Consider the following 23173-nt stretch of genomic DNA (forward strand, 5'->3'; position numbering starts at 1 on the left):
ATGAGGTCATTCACAATCTGGGAATAACCTATAGCATCCTCTCAAATCATATTGCTACCCTTCTATGTCCCAACAGCACAAAACTAGCAAATCCTTTTCAAAAGCATCATGTTTTCACACTTCTCTCCCTTGCTGTTCACTGCCCACAATGTTTTTCTCTCCTTTCTCAGTGTGAAAAACACTACTGAAGAATCTAGGTTAAAAGTTAACTTTCTTTGTGAACTCTTCTTTTATTTCTTTAGGAACAGTAACTCAGGCCACTTGTGACTTTCCTATCATATAAGTCTCCTCTTTTCTGTGATCCTCACATGCCATTTTTTTCACAAGTCTGAGAACTTCCTGAGTCCAGAATACATTTAACCTGATATCTTTAACATTACGCTAACTCACAGGGAAAATCCATCTCTTGATAAAAAGGAAGGAAAGGAGGAAGAGACTGAATGAGACAGGGAGGGGGGATGGAAGGGCAGAAAAGATGAAAAATGCCTTAAACTTCCCCCTAAACACCCAGTGGTCGCATATGGGATCCGTGGATGTGATGACCTCATTCATACACATTTTTAAGTCTTTCAAACTTTTGTCTCAGGAAGGTCCCACAAAACATTCTTCTGGCCTCAGAGGTAAAGAAAGTCACCCTCTGCATTTCCAAATTCTCTACACAGTGGAAAAGATCGTCAGCATGGGAAACTCCAGCCTCCATTCCGGGACAGGGATTAACGGGACAGCAGGCCGCTTGGAACTAAAGGTCACTGCACACATAAAAGGGTGTCCTGGCCATAATGTTTTTTAATCTTCTGAGCAATGTGCGCCTGTGGCCATCTGGTGTAAGAACAGCAAGGATACTTCAGAGGGCCTAACCTTTTGGCTGTATGCAATCATCTCTCTCTCTCTCTCTCTCTCTCTCTCTCTCTCTCTCTCTCTCTCACACACACACACACACACACACACACACACACACACACACACACACGGCCCCTGCAGGCATGTCAGCTCTCATTCACTGTCTCGAGAAAGGAAGTTTACAGAGATGGCTGTGTTCTGCCATATGGTTGTCCTCTGGCACCTGATTCTGACCTGCTCTTCTTAATTTCCTCTCTGTTCCAAACTCTTACAAGGTCCCTTATCCTAGCCTGAGTGCTGAAGTGCTTGTCTTCTGTAGAGCAGGACTTGTGTTATACGCAGGACACTCAGCTCACTCTGTATCTATTAGGATGGGTCTGAGACTGAAAACTCCTACCATGTATTTTCTGGCTGGATTTCCTGGTTGTGTCCTGAGCTGTCCATCTTGGCTTGCCCACTCTGACCGTACCAGTTGCCTCTCTCAATTAACCCAAGATTCAGATGCCGACTTGGAGCCCTCATCACGACACCCAACCATCCTAACCAACCAGCCTCAAACCTCTGAAAACCTGACCTTCCTCCTGCACACCTCAGATACAAATGATGACACAGTCTTGTTAACTCTACCTTCTAAATGTTCAGTAACCCTGTGATTCACTGTAACTGCTTTTATTAAAGTCTTTAAAAAAAACTTTTTTTTTTTTTACCTCACCTGGTACCCAGCACATTGAAAGCTATCAATAATTGTTTGACAAAAGAATTAATTAATAATATTATAGCCTCATAATGTACCTTCACGGTTTCATTCCGACCTCTCTTGAATCCATATACCACCTTTTTGCCAGATTTCCCAATTCCAATAAATTAACACCCAAATTCCTTTGCAGGGCATACAGGGTCACTTCCCACTGAGCACTGCTCATATTTCTTGCTTTATCTTTTGAAGTCCCTGTATGGTTGCAAGCATTCTTTCTTCTTCCAGGAACTGCCACTCAGTGAAATCTCATTAAATTCTTCAAGACTAGGGATTTCCTCAGACAGAACTCGTATAAAAATGTTCTGCAGAAGCACTCTTTGTAAAGCGCTGTCCCAGTCCCTCTGTCTCTGAACTAGACCTGAGCTCACTGACATGAGGATTGTCCGCCTGGTCTAATAACCAGCAGAGTGCCTGGCACAGAGCAAGTATTCAAGATTTTTAAAATAAACTGTATCTGTATTTCTCATCTTTATGTTTTGCCTTTACTTGACATCTCACACTGCCCTATCCTAACCTCAGCTTGGTCCACCACCCTGCATGGTTACAACAATCCAGCCTTCAAAGGCTATGTGAGTATACAGTCTCCAGTTTATAAACAGAATCACATCTTTTTGAAACTATATAAGATAGCACTTTAAAATCCATTTTTTGCTCCTTAAGAGAAAGAATAGAATCTCTAAAGTTTGTTGGGGCAGGCCACAGAGGGAGAATCTACATTTTCAAATAAATAAAATAGAATACAGTAGCCAGTAGCCTTTTCACAGAAAATGATTCCAGGGGAAAAGGAAGGCACACTTCTTCAGTAGCCTCCAAACTGTGCCACACACCACACTTAGATATCATCAAGCACGTTCAGCCAGTTGGGGAGAGACACTAGCTGACTTGCTCAGGAGGTGTGAGTTCCATGGCAGGTGTGGGAAAGATAAATAAATGAGCAGTCTTCACAATACTCTTTTGGGGCAGGCAATATTACATCCTCATGGAAAACAAATGACATCCTGAGGCCACAGTTAATAAATGGCAAGGCCACGATGGGAACCGGGTATGTCTGTGCCAACAAACCTGTGTTTTGTAACTCATTTTCCTGCACCTGCAGAAACACACAAGCCAATGACTCTGCTCTGCTTTATCCAATAGGAATCTTCTGAAAGAAAACGAGACAGACTAATTTAATGCACGGGTTACGGCAAGTAAATACATTTTGGTCCAAATATATGAAGTGTAGGAGTTTGAAAAATAGCTAACAGATTGATTAGCAATGAAATTGCTGAAGAAAGTAAGTGAGATGTATCTTAATTTAAAAAGAACAGCCATTTTCTCTATTTTCTGTGATTTGGGGGAGAATCCATTTTGTTTTGAAAGAAGGAAATTACCAGACATGCAATAGTAGATTCTTTTAGTATTGATACTTCTAGAGAAAAAAGAGGGTAAAAGATGGTTTCCTCAAGGGAGGTTGATGAAGAAATGGATATGCAAAATGTTTGATTTTTCTGAGTTCACAAAATGAAGAACTTCTGCAGGAAAACTGAAAAGCTAATTCTCTTATGAACCCCTTTTCCCATAAGCAAACCATGAAGCTTTCCAGGAGAACTAAAGATCCAAAGAAGAAAAATAGTGCATGAACCTTCCTTTGGAAGTGTTCCCTTTTCTCCTGCAATCCTTTTTCTTCCTTCTTCTATAATACGCAGGTGTTATCTGTCACCCTTAGTTTCTCCAAGTCTCTTCTCCTCAATGATGTCAGGGAGAGCCTTCTCCCCAGGATTCAGAACAATCTCTCTGAACCTCTTTCCTCTTCCATATGCACTCTACACACTCATTTAGAACCGTCTTCCTGACTCCCTTCAACACTTCAGATGATACTCCGGGCTCCTACAACTTCTCCCACCTCAACCAGTAACTTTTCTTCAACTATATGCAAACCCAATGGTGTGCTTAAAGGCTGTTAATTCACAAACAGAAGTGGAATGGGGAAAAAAAAAAGGAGGGTGGCAGATTTTTTCTTTACTGTTATTAACCAGTAGTTGAAGGAAGCAGAGATCTAAGATTAAATGGACACATATGCATATTCTAGTCTTTCCTGCTGTCCAGTAACTTGTTCAGTCAATTAGCCTGAATTTCCTTTTCCATCTTAATATTTCCAACACCATTGTTTCCTTTTCTTCTGCCTCCAAATATATTCAGATATTCAAATCCAAAAAAAATGTTTTTAATAACTTGTAATCATTTCAAGCTATTTTCTCCATTTTTAATCCTTTGCTACTAAACTTTCCAGAATGTTACTTATCACTCATGCCTAAAAATCCTTTATTTTTTAAATTTTTCTTTTTTATCATTGTGTCGATAATATGAAGTTCAAAAAGCCAAATAGTTCTAGGTGGCATCAAAAAAATGTTCAGTTCCTTACCCCACCCTCTCCACCTGAAAAGTTCACCATCCAGAGTCAACCTCTGGGCATTCTCAACATGTTTCTCCTGTTATTTAATTCTTATTGCTACATAATAACTGCTACTTAGTTTTCCAATATTAGACAGTATGGAATACCTTCCAAAATACAAAAGGGGGAAGTTTAGGTCTCTTAGGTCATTGTCCCCTTTTCCCCAAAACACAGGATCCCTCTGCTGTCTTCCCCTAATTTTAGTTTAAAATTTATGGTTAAATCCATTTTCAGGATTTGCAACATTTTATTAATAAAAGTTGTTCAATGCTGACTGATACTGTATGATTACATTTTCCTTCTTGTCCGTCATGGTTTTTTGAAGTTACTAATTCCTGCATCTTTTAACTTAGTTATTTAACCTAATTCCCCATCAGTTATTACTATAAGAACATGAAAATCTTGCTACAGGACTCTGCTAATATGTCACGTAAGGGAGGTACCTGATCTATTCCTTGTTTCCTACTTAGAGCAATCTCCTGAGGAGCCCTTAACCTTCTTACTCTAATTTCTAATTGTATGAGCTGTTCTGTATTTTTCTGTTTATGCCTCTGTTTTTTCCAGTAAGCTGACAATTTCTTTAGATAAGGACTGTGCCTCGTTTAGCATTTTCTTCCAAGTCCTAGAGAAATGCATGGATGTAGTAAATATTTTCTTTTAACTAAATGGATTGGTACAAATCATATCTTTTTCCAAACCCCAGCTGACACTTGTACTCTTTTCTTGAATTATGATCTCTTCTCATTTACCTATTAAATTCTCACAACTCTTTGAGGTACATACATCACATTTTTTGCCTTGTACAAACTTACTTTTGAATACACATAATTCCTTAGTTAGCAAAGATGAGTTTTTGTTTGTTTCACATAAAATCTTACACCTAATGATCACACAATAAGTTGATTTCAAAGAAGTAACAGGAAAGGATAAGTAAGATATTTCTTTTTTTTTTTTTGCTACCAAATTTCACCATTTATTTGGGGAATTCGGTGGGGATCAATGTAAAAAGTTTCAGAGTGACTGGCAGTGGCCCTGTGCAATTGCCTGCACAGATATCAGACATGAATAAGCCCAGTTTGTAAACTCAAAGAAAGTCAGTGTTAGCAAATGTGTCTGTCAAATATATTTCATTTAAAATGTTCTTTCTCCAAATAAATTTTTATCACAAGAAGCTTATTACCCATCCTGGAAAAACAGATGCTATAAAAAGCGAGACCAGAGGAGTAGAGCATTTTTGTGAAATAAGACATCTAGCAAAGAACATTCCATCTGTGATCTAATTGTCAGGATATTATGAGATATAAGATTTCTAGAGTATTCTGACAAAGGATTAATCACTGAGGAAAAGAATAAAGGAACTAACAAATTCTCCCAGTTTCAAAAAGCACTACTTATTTCTTAACTGTTAATTAATGCAAGAATGAAAAACAGATGAATTGAAACTTGATTAGGATTTTATGTTCTAAGCCTGAAATTCTCCAGTTGAAAATGTTAGGACTTCTCTCTGAGCCTTACAATATTTAAAAACTCTCTTCCTCCACAGGCAGACAATGTATCTCTGAGAATTCTCTGAGGCGTGTCACGCCTGAAACAACAAGTGAAAAACGTACAAAACTTCAGTGTATGTTCACTATCCTCTAAAACAGACCTGCATCTGAGTTGAAAATAATAAGCTTCTTGGGAAAATGTATTTTTTCTCACTGACAGAGGGTTCAAACTGAGAGAAGGCCATTAGGAGGCTCCAAAACAGAGCAGTGGAGAGGCTACAGGTGCAGACACTGGATCCCCACCGAGACGGTCTTGTACCAGATTCACAGCCATCAATGTGAGCCACGAACCTCCCTGCACACATGCTCCATACCCTATAAAATGAGGAGGACATCCAGGGGGTGAGATGGGCCCACATGTAGTGAGGACCCTGTCAGGACTTGGCTGTGCTGTGGGTGAAGGGATAAGGCAGACAACTGGACCTCAGCCGGGTGGGTCAGACCCAAGGTATAGGCTGTTTATCCAGAGATAAACCTTTCAGGGGTGATCATGATCAAGATGCACCCCACTGTACTCTTTGGTTTGCTTTTTTTGTTTGTTTTAAAAACAAAATAGTAAATTCCTATACAACCACATAGAGGTCTCTGAGAAATGCATAATGAATACCTGAATGTATCACATCAGGTTAAGAACTACTGAGACCAGATTCTCTCCTCATTACAGGACCAACAAGACAACAGCAAAGACATACTTATTGTGAATGAAAAAGGTCACCTAACATATCAGTAAACAAAGGCTGTTGCAGCCATCAAGCCACTGCAGCTGCCCCAAACGGTGAGCCCTGAGGGGACTCAGGATGGAGACAGGATGCCGGCCATCAAGGCCTCAGCCACTGCAGCCCCCCACCATGGTGCATCTCGAGGGGACTCAGGATAGGAAAGCACAGGACACAGGCCCCAGAGAGCTGAGGTGCACCTCAAAGGAATGATTCCTGTGAGCCCAGACTCTTGCATCTTCCCATACATAGCAAACTGCTAAATTCCTTAACTTCAGATAGCTGGCTTTCTTTAATTAACAGTAATCTTTTGATGTTCCAACTACCTGGTCTTGTTTGCAAAAACCCCTGTAGATCCTCGCTCCTTGCTTACCTCTTGGGAGCAGCCCCTCGGAGCTATCTGAGATGCTGCATCCCAGGCTTAAGTCCTCAGTTTTGTCTGTCAGATAAACCATAATTTTCAACTGTTAGGCTGTGTGTTTTTTTCAGTCGACACTATTTTCTTAACACTAGTGGGTCCATCGTGGGGAAATGTGTTTCTTGCATGCTCTATTGGTAGGTTAAAAAAAAAAAAAAACCTAATACATTCTCCCTAAAAACAGATTACAGAGCTCAGGGTCCCAGATGAGTATTATAAAAAACATGTTTAATCCATAAAAAACTGAAATATCATACATTGGCAATAGTATTATTTGGTTCTATTTTATAGCTTATTTTTCAAGTATCTTATATTTTATATAAAATATTAAATGAATAATAAACCATAATTTAGCAATTTTATATGAAAAAATATGTGCCAAAATTCAAATAAAATACAATTGTTATTGCTTTCTTTAATGGCTAAAATTTATATACTATAATTACATTTTATTTCAATATTTACGTTTTTCTCATAAAAGTGATTTTAAGAGACACACACAGATACATGAAATGCAGCAAAAGACACTAATTAGAAGACAGAAATTTTTAGTTGAAATGTCCTTTGACTTTGTGCACGTTTTTCCCTCATCCTGCTTTATTCCTTCTCCCACTTACCTTTAACTTCTATTCACCCTTCAGCTTGCAGTCAAGGTTTGGTAGCTCACCTTGTCTTGGGCACCACACACATTTCTTTTTTTTTTAATTTTTATTTTATATTGGACTATAGTTGACTTACAATGTTGTGTTAGTTTCAGGTGTACAGCAAAGTGATTTAGTTATACATGTACATGTATCTATTCTTTTTCAAATTCTTTTCCCATTTAGGTTATTACAGAATATTGAGCAGAGTTCCCTGTGGTATACAGTAGGTCCTTGTTGGTGATTTATTTTAAATAGAGCAGTGTGTATAAGTCAATGCCAAGCTCCCAATCTATCCCTTCCCCACCTTTCCCCTTTACCACACACATTTCTAAACCAGAAACCAAAACTCTCTCTACCACCTTTTCAGTAAAACACATGAAGAAACTATTAAAAGACAAAACTCACTGACCCATCTCCTAGAGAAATGGAAATAAAAACAAAAATAAACAAATGGGACCTAATGAAACTTAAAAGCTTTTGCACAGCAAAGGATACCATAAACAAGACCAAAAGACAACCCTCAGAATGGGAGAAAATATTTTCAAATGAAGCAACTGACAAAGGATTAATATTCAGAATTTATAAGCAACTCATGTAGCTCAATAACAAAAAAACAAACAACCCAATCCAAAAATGGGCAGAACACCTAAATAGACATTTCTCCAAAGAAGATACACAGATTGCCAACAAACACATGAAAGAATGCTCAACATCATTAATCATTAGAGAAATGCAATTCAAAACTACAATGAGATATCATCTCACACCAGTCAGAATGGCCATCATGAAAAACTCTAGAAACAATAAATTCTGGAGAGGGTGTGGAGAAAAGGGAACACTCTTGCACTGTTGGTGGGAATGTAAATTGATACAGCCACTATGGAGAACAGTATGGAGGGTCCTTAAAAAACTAAAAATAGAACTACCATACGACCCCGCAATCCCACTACTGGGCATATACCCTGAGAAAACCATAATTCAAAAAGAGTCATGTACCACAATGTTCATTGCAGCTCTATTTACAATAGCTGGGACATGGAAGCAACCTAAGTGTCCATCGACAGATGACTGGATAAAAAAGATGTGGCACATATATACAATGGAATATTACTCAGCCATAAAAAGAAATGAAACTGAGTTATTTGTAATGAGGTGGACAGACTTGGAGTCTGTCATAAAGAGTGAAGTAAGTCAGAAAGAGAAAACCAAATACTGTATGCTAACACATATATATGGAATCTAAGAAAAAAAAAATGTCATGAAGAGATTAGTGGTAGGATGGGAATAAAACACAGACTTACTAGAGCATGGACTTGAGGATATGGGGAGGGGGAAGGGTAAGCTGTGACGAAGTGAGAGAGTGGCATGGACACAGATACACTACCAAATGTAAATTAGATAGCTAGTGGGAAGCTGCCGCATAGCACAGGGAGATCAGCTCTGTGCTTTCTGATCACCTAGAGGGGTGGGATAGGGAGGGTGGGAGGGAGGGAGATGCAAGAGGTAAGAGATATGGGAACATATGTATATGTATAACTGATTCACTTTGTTGTAAAGGAAAAACTAACACACCATTGTAAAACAGTTATACTCCAATAAAGATGTTTAAAAAAAAAAGACAAAACTCACAACATAATGAAAAGCTAAAATTCTAATAAGATATCCTTTTAGAATTTGGAAGGAGTTTCCAGCAATTATAAATATAAACACAGTGGGGCTGAGTTGGAAACTGAGAAATATATTGGGATCTCCCTCATGGCTGCACAGTTTTTAAGTCATACAACAAAGGCCCCCTGCTTGGTCATTCACACAGAAACGTGGCAGCCTCTTCTCTCTCAGGATGGGGACGCTGAAGGAGACACATGCCTTGTTGCTTCAGCCCTCTTTTTAGTCACCACTGCACAAAGAGATGCACACTGTAATAGCGTATCTTTCTAATAAACGCCATCCTTTTCGACAGGAACAAGAACTCTGCTAGCAGAGCAGGCTAGGAATTTTAGTTCTGAAGATGCTCCATGAGTTCAAAGTGACAAAGAGCCACCTCCAAACCATGAAAATCTTAGTGAAAACTTAACACAGTATTTTCAAGACCTGTATATTGAGAAGAGCAAACCACTGGGAAGGGGAATTCAAGACCTAAAAAAGAAAGAGATGTCTCACATATTGAAAGACAGTATTTTAAAGGTATGTACTCTTCAGATGTCTCTGTAGTTTCCATGCCAATTCCTATCATATTTCCATCTGAATGTTCCACAGACACTGACCAGCTGATTCTACCATTTACATGGAAATCCAAAGGACTGAGACTGGCTAATACAATTTAGAAAATAAAGAACAAATAGAGTACTTTAACCAACTGAAAAAATTCAACATCCATTTATGATAAAAAAAAAACTCTCCAGCAAGTGGCCATAGAGGGAGCATACCTCAACATAATAAAGGCCGCACATGACAAACCCACAGCTAACATCATACACAACAGTGAAAAACTGAAAGCATTTCCATTAAGATCATGAACAAGACAAGGATGTCCACTCTCACCATTATAATTAAACATAGTTTTGGAAGTCCTAGCTATGGCAGTCAGAGAAGAGAAAGAAATAAAAGGAATCCTAATTGGAAAAGAAGAAGTAAAACTGTCACTGTTTGCAAATGACATGATACTATAAATAGAAAATCCTAAAGACAGTACCAGAAAACTACTAGAGCTCATCAATGAATTCAGTAAAGTTGCAGGATACAAAATTAATACCCAGAAATCTGTTGCACTTCTATACATTAACAATGAAAGATCAGAACAAGAAGTTAAGGTAACACTCCCATTTACCATCACATCAAAAAGATTAAAATACCTAGGAATAAACCTACCTAAGGGGGCAAAAGACCTGTACTCCGAAAACTATGACTGTGATGAAAGAAACTGAAGACGACACAATCAGATGTAAAGATATACCATGTTCTTGGATTAGAAGAATCAATATCGTTAAAATGATTTCAAGACTTACTTTAAAGCTACAATAATCCAGACAGCATGCTAATGACACATGGGTAGACATTTACACCAAAATAGTAGAGCAGGGTCCAGAAATAGATGCACGCATATACGTGGTCCATTTTCAACAAAATCAAGGCAATTTAATAGGAAAAAAGATATTCTTTTCTGACAGTGCTGAAATACCTGGATATTCAGTTTAGGGTGGCCTGCAGTTTTTCTCACCTTTGGATTGCCCTTAGACATCCTGGCAGCAATGCCATGGAAATGAAACCGTGCTCTCTCAGTGTGTTCTGTCAGGAGGTACCAATGCCCTTACTTCTCGCCACCTTGATCAGTCGGTATAACTGCTCTCTGCCTGAGATTCTCCACTGTAAAGTTACATAGGTTTGCCTTTAACAAGTCCCTTGTGGGGAGATACTTGTAGACTATACAATTATTTTATTTTTCATCACACTTTTTCCAGGTAATCTTAGCAGCCATCAATCAACCTTGTCTATGACATGTATTACAGAACTGTTTGCCTCATGGTGATTTTCTAGTACCCTCATTATTTCTACCTTCAATTATTAGAATTCTACTGTAGGGAAGAGTTGTTCTTTCTTCCCCATTTAGTTTTTTATTAGTTCACTTATATAAACATGAACTAACTGATATTTATCTTATTTTATAGGTAATAGGTGAATATTATCATTATTAATGTGTTGTTCACATTATTCCAGCTTTGGTCATTGGGAACTCGTTCAGGTGCCTCTTGTGTCCCTTCAACCTGTCACCATCATTTCTGAGCACTTCTTTGCCTGCTGGCACCCTAGGCTGTTCCAGTTTCACCTCGGACTTTTCTCTGCCCCATCACTGCATTTAAGAATTTCCTTAAGGAGCTCTGGCATGTCTAATTGGATAATGGTGTTTAGAAATCCAACCTGGGTCCTAGACTTACCTGTTGCTTCTGGGTGCTATTGCTTTTAGTCTCAGCAGATAAAGCTAGGAAATGAATGTATGTACTAACACACGTGTATATATGTTGTATCTCTGTATCTGTGTGATTTTTTTTTTTTTATTAGAAACAAACTAACAAAAAACCTTACATTCATAGCAATACCTCCAATCTCAATCCAACACTAGGGTTTGTTCTAATCTTCCCTCTTTCCACTTGTTCCCTGGCAGTGAGAAAACTGACTGCCATTATCCACTATACATGTTTCTTATTAGTTTAACACTAGTGTGCACATAAATTGGATTCAGAACTCACTACAGTATATATTTGTTTATGCTTTATTTCTCCTTGACTTACAATATATAGTCAAAACATTGTTTCCCAACAACACTTAAGTTAGTTCTTTCCTTCTCCAACCTCTTGAGTGTAGTTACATTATTCATTTAGAAGACAGACTTATGTGCTACTGAGTGCATTCCACTCGGGGCTTCCTCCATAACTGTTTGATTTTCATTAACTATTTCCTTAGCATATATGACAAAATGCCATGGTTCTAACAGTCAGAGAAATGAAAAAAGCTAAACTCCAACTAGTGTCTCCCCTCTCATACCAATTACCTCATTCATATTTCCCCATGATTTCTACCCCATGCCCATCAACTTTCTGTAAGCAAAAATCTTATGTTTCTACTATTGTTTTATTTTGTACAATGTCTCTCAGAAATGAATTGTAGTTTTCAGTGTGCAGATCTTGTGTTTCTTATGTTAAATTTATTTCTAAATATTTATACACTATTGTAAATGAACAATTAAAATATTCTTTTTGAAATTTTTGTATATGAGAGAAATACAATTGACTCTGTATATCACATTGTAGTTTTCAGAAATATACTACCTTGCTAAAATCAAGTCCTTTTCCCTTTTTGCCTTCTTGCACTAAGATTTCTAATAAAATCACTGAATCAAAATGGTCCACATGTATACCTCTGTTTTGTAGCACCTCTGGATTTTGTTTTGTTCTTCTAAATGTTGTTGGTTTTAGTAAGCAGTAACCTTGCCTGATTTTCAAATGTGAAATATCTTACCCCACAATGTACAACCCCTGATATCTCTACTCTGTTTCATATTGATTTGTTTAAGTCCAGCACCCCAACTGCTTCCCCTGTGTCTTCACAGTTTAGCAGGCAGTGATTTGAGCGGTTGCTATGCTAAGGCATTTTATGCCAATGAGGCTTCTACCCTTTGCCTTCTCAGTAGTTTGTGGATTGAGGGGCACATTGAATGGTTCAGCAAGTTTACAAATTCCTTCAGGCTTCAAATTTTCTCTAGGTTATCTGGGGTGTCCAATAGGCACTGGTTAGTAGTCAGCAGGGAGGCATAGAAGGTTTGTAAACTCAGTCTATCTATGGGCCTCTCACTCCCCAAATAACATTTTAGCTGCTCTATCAGCCACACTGAAGTGAGTCTATCCTTTCCAGCCAGAAAGAGAGGGCAGGTGTCTGTAGCTTGAGCTGGGAGTGAGGGTGAGGTAGTAGCAAGATGGGACAGCATCCAAGCAAGAAAGCCACAAACTTCCCACTAGCAGTTTTCATGTATATTCACTTCTCAACTTCTCATCGCCTTTGGTTGATTTCTAGTGCCCTGAAATTTTTAAAAATAATTTTGTCTAGTTGCATATTTGTTTTGAGGGATTTGCTTGACTTTCCCACACTTCCATTACCAGGACTTCAAAACATTTTTAATAAAATATAGAAAACAATATTCATGAATCCAAGATAGGTAAAGCTTTAATAAACAGGAAAAAATCACTGAAAAAATATATATGAAATACATATATGAAACATAAATGAAAAAATAATAAATTTGACTACTTTAAATTTAAGGATTTTTGTTCATTAATAGATATCACTAAGAGAATGAAAAGGAGAGAATATGTGCAATATATTCAACCAAGAACTTACTCAAATATAGTTCTGTCTTGTATGGCACCAGCAGGAAGGGAACAGTTGTAACATCACAGCCCCATCAGCATGTCCCTGAAGGACACAGAAGAAGGAAATCCTCTCTGTGTGCAGCACTTGGAGAATCACACCTGGGTGGTAAGTTTTGCCTTTAAGGTGAAATGGCTAGAGGTCCCAATCTACACTGATTCACCATCTTGACAGTAATTGTATTAGGGTTCCCCAGAGAAACAGAACAGAGAGAGACAGAGAGACAGAGACACAGAGACACAGAGACAGAGAGACAGAGAGGGGAGATATTAACTGATTTTAAGGAATTTGTTCATGCAATTATGGAGCAGACACGTCCAAAATCTGCAGGGTGGATGTACAGGAAGAATCAATTTTGCAGTTCATTTGGAAAGGCTGCCTGCTGTCAGAATTCCTTCTTATTTGCGAGAAGTCAGTCTTTGTTCTATTAAGGCCTTCAACTGATTGAGTGAGAGCCACCCACATTATGGAGGATCATCCACTTTACTCAAAGTCCACTGACTTTATCTCATCAAAAAAACTCCCTCCCAGACACTGGGTGCTGTGGCCCAGCCAACCTAACACATAAAATTAACCATCAAAGTGAGAGACAAATAAGTGACAACTGAAAATCTGGTCACTGATATAAGTACACCTTAAACTTACAGAGTGCTATATGTCAATTATATAGCAATAAAAGTAAACGGGGAAAAAAAAAAACAAGAAAATCTGGTAACAAGTAGGTCTGAGGAAGAGATGTTGATAGACTTTTAAGAACGTATACCAAAGTATCTGTGTCCCTATGAACACCCAAAACAGCAACCCTGCAGAGAAGACTCTCCATAATCTTGTGCATAAGATGGGCCCTAATAGGGCAACATAAGCAGAGAGCAGTCACTGGTGACAAGTTTATCAAATTTAAGCTCTTCATAACAGAATAGGCAGCAGCTGATCCTCACTGGAATAAACATCTTCTGTAGATAGGCATCTTCCTTCCTGCCCATCCTGTATTTAAAGAATGCTTTGTTTGTCAATGCTGTTTTCTAAACAGCATCATTTCTGACCAAGGACCTCATTTCATAATGAAGGAATATGACAATGGACTTATGCTCACTAACTCCTAATCTTATTAATGTCCCCTTACCCCAGATGAGGGGCACAAGCATGGAAGAGCCCACTGAAGTACAGTCATGGTGCCAGCTGGGTGGCAACACTTTGAGACCAAGTAGGTCTCCGTCTGCACAAGGGTGAGCTACATGTTGAAGTCGGAAGGTTGGCACACCCTCTTAAATACTGAATTCAATGGGAAAAGTGGCCAAGTTTGGGATCTGACTTTTTAAAAAATGTTATTGGAGTCTAGTTGCTTTACAATGTTGTGTTAGTTTCTGCTGTACAGCAAAGTGAATCAGCCATACGTATACATCTATCCCCTCTTTTTTGGATTTCCTTCCCATTTAGGTCACCACAGAGCACTGAGTAGAGTTCCCTGGGCTAAACAGCAGGTTCTCATTAGTTACCTATTTTATACATGGTAGTGTGTATATGTCAGTCCCAGTCTCCCAATTCATTCCACCCCCGCTATCCCCCTAGGTATCCATACGTTTGTTCTCTACATCTGTGTCTCTATTTCTGCTTTGTAAATAAGATCGTCTATACCAATTTGTTCAGATTCCACATGTATGCGTTAATATACGATACTTGTTTTTCTCTTTCTGACTAACTTCACTCTGTATGACAGTCTCTAGGTCCATCCACGTCTCCACAAATGACCCAATTTCATCCCTTTTTACGGCTGAGTAAGTCTATTGTATACATGTACCACATCTTTATCCATTCCTCTGTTGATGGACATTTAGGTTGTTTCCAAGAACTGGATGGAGTTCTTTGCCTGTTATTGAATCATCTTCCATCTTACCCCCTTCCATGCTCTCCATATTTCACAAGAGAAGCTGGGAAACCGGTCACCAGTGTGCTTTTCCCCAGAAGGTCTCTGGTCAGAGTCTGATACTGAGAGGCAGCCACGTGAGATCTGGAAGGCAGTGACTGCAGGAGGGAAGCCGCTGTTCTGGAAGCAGGGGCACACTGATGTGACAGCAGATGCCGGAGCTCTGGGGCTCTCCAGACGGCTCTAGAGCACACCTGCTTCCATGCTTCTGAACCGAGACCACTGGTGTCTCTTCCATCAGTACCTGCAAAGGCTGTGCAAACCTTTCCTTTCCTATGCTAAGGTCCTTATCCCTCTAACAAATAGCGTGACTGTGGCTTTTCTCTCTTAGGTGCCTCAACTATCTATACAGGTGCACAACTATCCTGTACTTCTCTTTGAATGACTGAACTGGAGGCATCTCTGAGGATGAGGATTATAGTGGAAGGAGGTGACAGATCTGTTCCTCCCTGGAAACCCAAGAGTTTATCTCGAGTCCTCTAAAGACTTCTGGTCAAAACCCCGACTGCTTTCTAAATGAAACACTCTAATAATTTTCTTGAAAAGTTTAGGCTTTTATCTCAGTTACAGAGGTTTAAGAAAGAACAATTGTAACTTTTTTAAAGCTTCAGTGGAGCAGATCTTAAAACTATCTCAGGTGTATGACTTCACGTGCAACCATTGCCTTTTTCATCAGACGGGGACGTTTGTTTCCGCCACACAGGCTGGTGAGTGGCTCTCACTGAGGGCTGACTTTACCTCCCAGGGGGACATTTGGCATTACCTGCAGACAGCTCTGATGGTCACAAATGGGAGTGAGAGTGTAGTGCTGTTTGCATAGCGATGGTAGAGGACAGAGGGGCTGCTAAACGCCACAGCATGCAAAGGACAGCCCCCAGAACAAGAATTATCCTGTCCAAAATCACAACCTCAATGCTTACAAGGGTGATGTAATTATTCCGAATTTAGGGATAGTTAAACCGTGGCCCTGAGAAGTTAATTTATGATCTCCAGTTACACACCTACTAAATAAAATAGTCAAACTCTTGTTCTTTTCACTACATGTATGATTTCTAAGCCTACTATTAAGCAAGGTTGTTTTTACCAACTGCTAAGAGAGAAAACTTTAGAAATGCCAGACTCCACATTGTATTTAAGTGCACAGGATATGAAACAACTTGCAACATGTGAAAACTGCAAGCATTCTCACCATAAAAAAACGTTTTCTCCCCAGCTATACAGATTAATTTTCTTTATCAGACCTATTTTTCTGAGCAAAATTATCTGGTATACAACATAGAAATACTTTGTATAAGTAAATACAGAGTATTTTACATTAAATACATGTGTTTTACAGCACAAGTTTATCTTCGGAAACTAAATTTTTAAACCATTCCCATAGGTCCTACAAATAAACGGCAGCCCCTTTGTGATAATCATTCTAAAACACTAACAGATCTATACATACTTTCTGGATACCCCTATATATCCCTGCTATGGGCTGAATTGTCTCCCCAAATTTCATATGTTGAAGTCTTAATCCCTAGTACCTCAGAATGTGATTGTATATAAAGATACATTCTTTAAAGAGGTTATTAACTTCTAATGAGGTAACTAGGGTGGACTCTTAATCTGATATGACTGCTGTCATTGTAAGAAAAGGAGATTCGGACACAGAGACACAGAAGGGCGACCGCGTGAAGGAGCAGAGAGAACACAGCCGTCCGCAAAAGGAGAGCAGCCTCAGGAGAAAGCAACCCTGCCCACACCTCCATCTAGGACTTCCAGCGGCCAGAATGGTGAGAAACAAATTTCTGTTAAGTCACCTAGTCTGTAACGTTTGTTACGGTAACCCCAGCAAACAAACCCACTCCCCACAATGCAGCACAGCCGCGCGCACACCTCAGGTGCAGGATGTGAGCAGTGTTACATTCCTAAAGCTCCTACACTATTTTCCTTACACTGACTGCCACGGAACCCTTGCCTCCCCTTCACCATGCTTTCTCCTGCCATCAGATATCTCTAAAATGTGAGTGAACAATGGCAAAGCCAGTCACCGTGGCTTGGTTTGCTAGAGCGGATTTTCAGATATGTTTCTGTGGTAGTTGATCCTTAGGCTTAAAAGTAATAGACATTTAAGTGAAGATGGAGGGAATAAATTTTCCTAACAATTAGCAGTAATCAGTATAAAAAACCTCAAAGAAAATGAACTCTGTGACTCAGGATAGGCTCTCAGATTAATACTTCACTCTCTGTAAAAAATGATTGGTGGTACTTGTTCTCTTACATATATATATATATATATATATATATATATATATATACACAGATAGATAGACATAAATATATAGAGAGACATAAAATCAGTATCTTTGTCTTTTAAGTCTTATTAAAAGAGTGGAATGGACTTTTGGTTTATTGCAGAGAAAGAGTATGTTCTGGGCTATTAGAGAGAAAGGACATCTTCTTGGTTTACATAGATATTTTCCGAAAATGATAACTGGCATATAATTTTCTCAAATTGAATGTATAAGACAGAATTTTGTGCCTAATATTGAGCATATCTAATGGTTTTTAAATAAACAAATTAAAAAGGAGACTAGACAATGTAACTTCTAGTCACCTCAAGTGTATGTTACTTTAACTCTGACATTTTAAATGACTATTAAATATTGGTCACATACTTTTCCCCAATAGAGTTTAGATTAGAGCTTACATGCGTTCGATACAGATAAAATAGCTTCCTGGCTTTGTGTAACATACCGGCTCATGACTGTAAAATGAGGCAAATGGTTGTTGAACCAACATTAGAAAGCTATCAAATGTGCTTTAGAATAAGATGACAAACAATCACTCAACCTGGGATTCACTAAATTTTGGAATAAGAAGAAATTAATACTAGATAAAGTTCATAACATATCTAAAACTTGCCTAATTTTACTCAGAAGCTTGTGTCCAAAGCCGGCTGTGAAATCCACCCCCCCAAATTACCTAAGGTTTCCACAACTTCTTGTTAAATTACACCGTCATTTAATGTGCCTATTCATCATCTCCCAGCAATTCTTCCTCCCTGTAAGAAGGTAATTCCATGGAAATTACATGACGTCTAACACTTAACCACTCTCCTGCATTCTTTAAAATTTTTATTTCCTTCTCCTAAGAATGTTCAGGCCTCCCCAGTGCAAACACTTTAACCTGTCCAAGTTCGATTTAAAATGTATCCCTTCCAGGGGCTTCTCTGGTGGCGCAGTGGTTGAGAGTCCGCCTGCCGATGCAGGGGACACGGGTTCGACCCCTGGTCTGGGAAGATCCCACGTGCCGCGGAGCGGCTGGGCCCGTGAGCCATGGCCGCTGCGCTTGCGCGTCCGGAGCCTGTGCTCCGCGACGGGAGAGGCCGCAACAGTGAGAGGCCCACGTACCGCAAAAAAATAAATAAATAAATAAATAAAATAAAATGTATCCCTTCCATACGCACCTCCATTTTCACAATTTCAGTCACTGCTTGCCTGCTATACCATCTACTTCTGTAACTTCTCTACCTCCTCTCAAATTTCTGCTCATAATTTTCAACTGATGCCATACGACATTTAAGGCCAAGTTTCCTCTCATTGGTCAAACACAATCTAACACTAAGTCTGATGCACCAGAAGTATCAGAAATAATTTTGAGCTCAAGTTATTCGTGGTATTAAGAGAATAAAAATGGCATACGTTCTTCAACAGTAACTGAAAATTATAAAAATATAACCATTACGAGTGCCAACAGCCATAATTGTTTGTATAAATATAAGAATTTCACTAGCTTGATTTCACAATACTTGTCACCTGAAAATCGTTTAAACCTTATAAAAAATAAATAAGAATTCCAGTTTCAGCTAATATGGTAAAAGTAGGAATAAGCATTGCTTCTAACTTTACAAGAAGGAAAAAGCCAGAGATCTCCAAATTCACAACTTTGATTTAAACTATCAGGGAACTGCCGTCACAGGGAAAATAAAAAGAAATTCCAAAAAACTACCGCCAGGGCCATGTGATGTTCGTTAAGCCTAATGCATAAGGAATCCACGCGAGAGGCAGCCCTTGTTCAGAGCCACGCGGAGGAGAAGCCCGAGCTGGAGTTCTTTGCCCAGAACGCCTGCACAAGACCACGTGGGGCCTCACAGCCACGTGAACGCCTCGCACGAGGGGCCACAAGCCAGCAGCTTCTTCTACAGGCCTTGTCTCCACCCGCTGCGAGGCTGTCACCAAGAACATCCCTGAGTCCCGTCAGAGCCAGACAGGCTGGGACGGCGTCATTTCGGAGCGGCCACGGGAGGGCCCTGCGGGCTCAGGCCAGCTGTCCAAGCTTATCTCTTCCCGGGTCCACCAGGACCAGACGGACCACATGGGCGACCGCCTGGACAGGGAGATGGGCCAGAACCGTGTGTGCTGAGGTTTGGCAACAGGATCTATGGCCCATCTGGAACCTGGACATCACCTGTGTCAACCCTTACCTTCAAGGAGCCCTGAGGCCCTCGGGTGCTACTTCGATGAACTTGGGGTCATCCTGGACGTGATGCAGAACCACCTCCTGCAGACACTGTGTCTGGGCCACTGAGAAGCCCGCCTCCACCGACTGGGACAGTGTCCGTGACCAGAAGGTCCAGGGGCGGAAAGGCACCTCCGAGGTGCGGGTGACCTACGTGGTCCCGGGCAGTGGGCAGGACCAGGCCCCCGACCCACCGAGAGGTTGAGGGGGCGAGGCCACCGACGGGGGCCTAGACGACCCCATGGTCCCCGCGGGGCCACCTCCGGCACCCTGGCGGTTTGGCTGCAGTCCTCCTGGTGTTGAACCGAGGGGGCGGGGGGCCCGGCATCCTGCGCCGCGGCCCAGCCCTGAAGGAGCGCGAGGCCCAGGGAGGGGGGCGGCTTTTTTCCAGCGCCTCAGCCCGCGGCAGCGCAGCCTGACGAGCGCGCACACTTCCAAGAAGGTGACAGCGCCGCCTGCCCTTCAGCTCGGAGTCGGAGCTGCAGCTGCGCTCGCGGCGTTGACTGGACTCGGCGCGCGGCTCCCAGCACCTCCGGGAGCCCGTGCGCTGCGCGCGCAAAACGTGCGGAGGAGCCGTGTGCCCGGCGTGACCCCTCCCCCGGGGGCGAGGCCCCGAGGCCGGCGAGCGGAGGGCTGGACAGGGCCTTCCGGGACCCGGGCGCCTACAGGTGAGTGCGTCTGGGACACCCCCCCCAACCCCGCCCCCTGGCGCCGTCTGTCTCCGTCCTTCCCACCCCCGGACCCCACTTAGGAGGACTCGGGACCCTAGACCTCAGCCTCCCATTCCGGCCCGGAGTCTCGCTGGTGGCCCGGCGACATGCGTCAACCCCAAGCCCTGACTGTCCCCGCTGCCGCAGGCCCTGCCTGAGCCAGTTGTGTCCAGGGGACTGGGACAGAGGGAGGGAAAGAGAAGAGTGACCCTCCCTCCCATCGCTCCCGGGAGCGGCAGTGGGTGGACCTCAGCGGGGCGGTGGCCAGCCTGCTCCCCTGTGTGTGGCGGGGGGGTCCTCAGAAGGCTGGCGAGGGCGCGGCCTCTGGAGGACGCAGGGCCACCCCAGGCTCAGCGCCGCTCGACGTCCCTGGTCAGCAGCGGGGAGGGACCTCCGTCCTGCCCAGCAAAGCCCGCCGTGTCTCGGGCCCCCTTTACGACCCTGTGCCCCACCAGCTCCCTCCCGCCTCCCCAGCTCTGCACTCCGCGGCCACCCCCTGGGCGCCAGGGGCCCCCTTTAGAAACAAACAGCAACGATAATAACAGCACAAACATATGTATATGTATAACGGATTCACTTTGTTGTACAGCAGAAACTAACACACCATTGTAAAGTCATTATACTCCAATAAAGATGTTTTTAAAAAAAAAATCAAGCAGGGTATTAGGAAAACCGGAGTGAAATTCAGTCCCTAACAAACTAATTTAACTGCGGTACGATCACTGTAATATAGCTCACTTCAAGACAGCAAGGAAAAGGAGCACAACGAAGTAACTTTGGAAAGCAGCGTTTTGAATATTGTAAAGCTCAAAGCAAAGAAAAAAAAGTATAAAAACACTGCAATGTAGTTGGTAAATTTGTTTCTCATTGGTATGGTCACCAATTCTGAAAAGCCTTCAAACACATACTAGGGTTAAAGCGATACTTTGTCAATAATAGGAACCAGATTTCTCACTGCCAGAGAAACAAGTTACAAGTAAGCAAGAGAGGAAATGTTGATCAAAACTTGTGCCGAATGAGAGACACTATTAACTCCTGTTTATTTTAAGAGATGTAGAAGTAAATACAGATATGTGTGTGGGTTAGTTAGTACAAATATCCACATTGTTAGCAGTATAGATATATGAGTTTCCTATATCTGTCCTCTGAGAAGTATACAGTTGCAACGAGCGGAACATACCACTCCCCAGTAAAAGAAACCATGGTTCTTTGAAGAAGTGGCTGATTCTAGGCAGCAAAAATACAAAGTAGGTCTGGAACATCTTGTAGTTACAAAAATAAGGAATTGCTAAAAACAAAAGGGGGAGGGGTGTCCCTGGAAGATCTCCCAATAACCAAAGCAAGAAAAATATGAGCAACAAAATAAATATGATTGTATTGAATTATAACCAAAAGAATTATTTTAAAAACCAGGTAAGGCCATCCTGATAGTAAAGTGATAGAATAAATAGAGAAGAAGAGATAAATCTACCTTATCAAAGAATTCCAATTAATAAATGTAATGAGGAAAATAATCACCATTTGAGCACTAGAGTAATATTTGCAGTAGGCAGAATCCACTGATGGTTGCTAAAATTAGCCGACCTTAAGAAGAAACAGAAGGAGGGCTTCCCTGGTGGCGCAGCGGTTGAGAGTCCGCCTGCCGACGCAGGGGACACGGGTTCGGGCCCTGGTCCGGGAAGATCCCACATGCCGCGGAGCGGCTGGGCCCATGAGCCATGGCCGCTGAGCCTGCGCGTCCGGAGCCTGTGCTCCTCAACAGGAGAGGCCACAACCGTGAGAGGCCCGTGTACCAAAAAAAAAAAAAAAAGAAGAAGAAACACAGGGACTTCCCTGGTGGTGCAGTGGTTAAGAATTCGCCTGCCAATGCAAGGGACCTGGGTTCGAGCCCTGGTCCAGGAAGATCCCACATGCCACAGAGCAACTAAGGCTGTGAGCCACAACTACTGAGCCTGTGTTCTAGAGCCCATGCACAAGCCACAACTACTGAGTCCGTGCACCTAGAGCCTGTGTTCTGCAACAAGTGAAGCTTCTGCAATGAGAAGCCCATGCACCACAACGAAGAGCAGCCCCCGCTTGCCACAACTAGAGAAAGCCAGCGCACAGCAATGAAGACTCAACGCAGCCAAAACTAAATAAATAAATAAAATTTAAGAAAATAAGAAATAGTATAGTTGCATTGCCTCAAATGATCTTCCCCAAAATATGTATTAATTACTGGGGTGTATTTAACATATGTCCACAGATTCTTTGATATTTCTTCCAGGATTTGAAACTTAACTCCCTTTTCCTTGAATGTAGGCTGAACTTAATGACTCACACCTTAGAAAAATAGAGCATGGAAAGGGAAAAATAATGATTTTAGGGTATTCTGTCTTCAATTTCATAACCCCGCTCTATTCATGAGAAAACATCAGATAAACTGAAACTGTGGGACATTCTACAAAATACCTTCAAATATGTCAAGGCCATGAAAGGTAAGGAAACAGCAGGACATGTCGTAGATTGGAGAAGAATAAGGAGAGGTTTGAGTAAATGCAGTGTGATGTCATAGGTGGGATTCTGACTCAAAGACACACATTAGTGAGAAAACAGTTGGCATCACATATTATATGTGGCTTAGTTAAGTGCATTGTCCTAACATTTGCTTAGTTTTCATAACTGTACCAAGGTTCCATTTATCAAAACTACGAAGATGAGATATTAACACTAGGAGAGACTGGGTGGGGTTTCAGTGGGAATATTTTGCATTATTTTT

General features: G+C 41.2%; 1 protein-coding gene across 1 annotated transcript in view; it reads right to left on the reverse strand.

Moving 5' to 3' along the window:
- GALNTL6 (polypeptide N-acetylgalactosaminyltransferase like 6) overlaps positions 1 to 19954 on the reverse strand; it is a 1725164-nt gene extending 1705210 nt beyond the window's left edge. The window contains exon 1 of the mRNA XM_067040058.1: positions 19671 to 19954. The gene's annotated coding sequence lies outside the window, so the exon portion shown is untranslated. The remainder of the gene's footprint in view (positions 1 to 19670) is intronic.
- Positions 19955 to 23173: the final 3219 nt, after the last annotated feature.

This window comes from Kogia breviceps, chromosome 8 (assembly GCF_026419965.1).
Source record: "Kogia breviceps isolate mKogBre1 chromosome 8, mKogBre1 haplotype 1, whole genome shotgun sequence".
Classification (NCBI taxonomy): Eukaryota; Metazoa; Chordata; class Mammalia; order Artiodactyla; family Physeteridae; genus Kogia; species Kogia breviceps.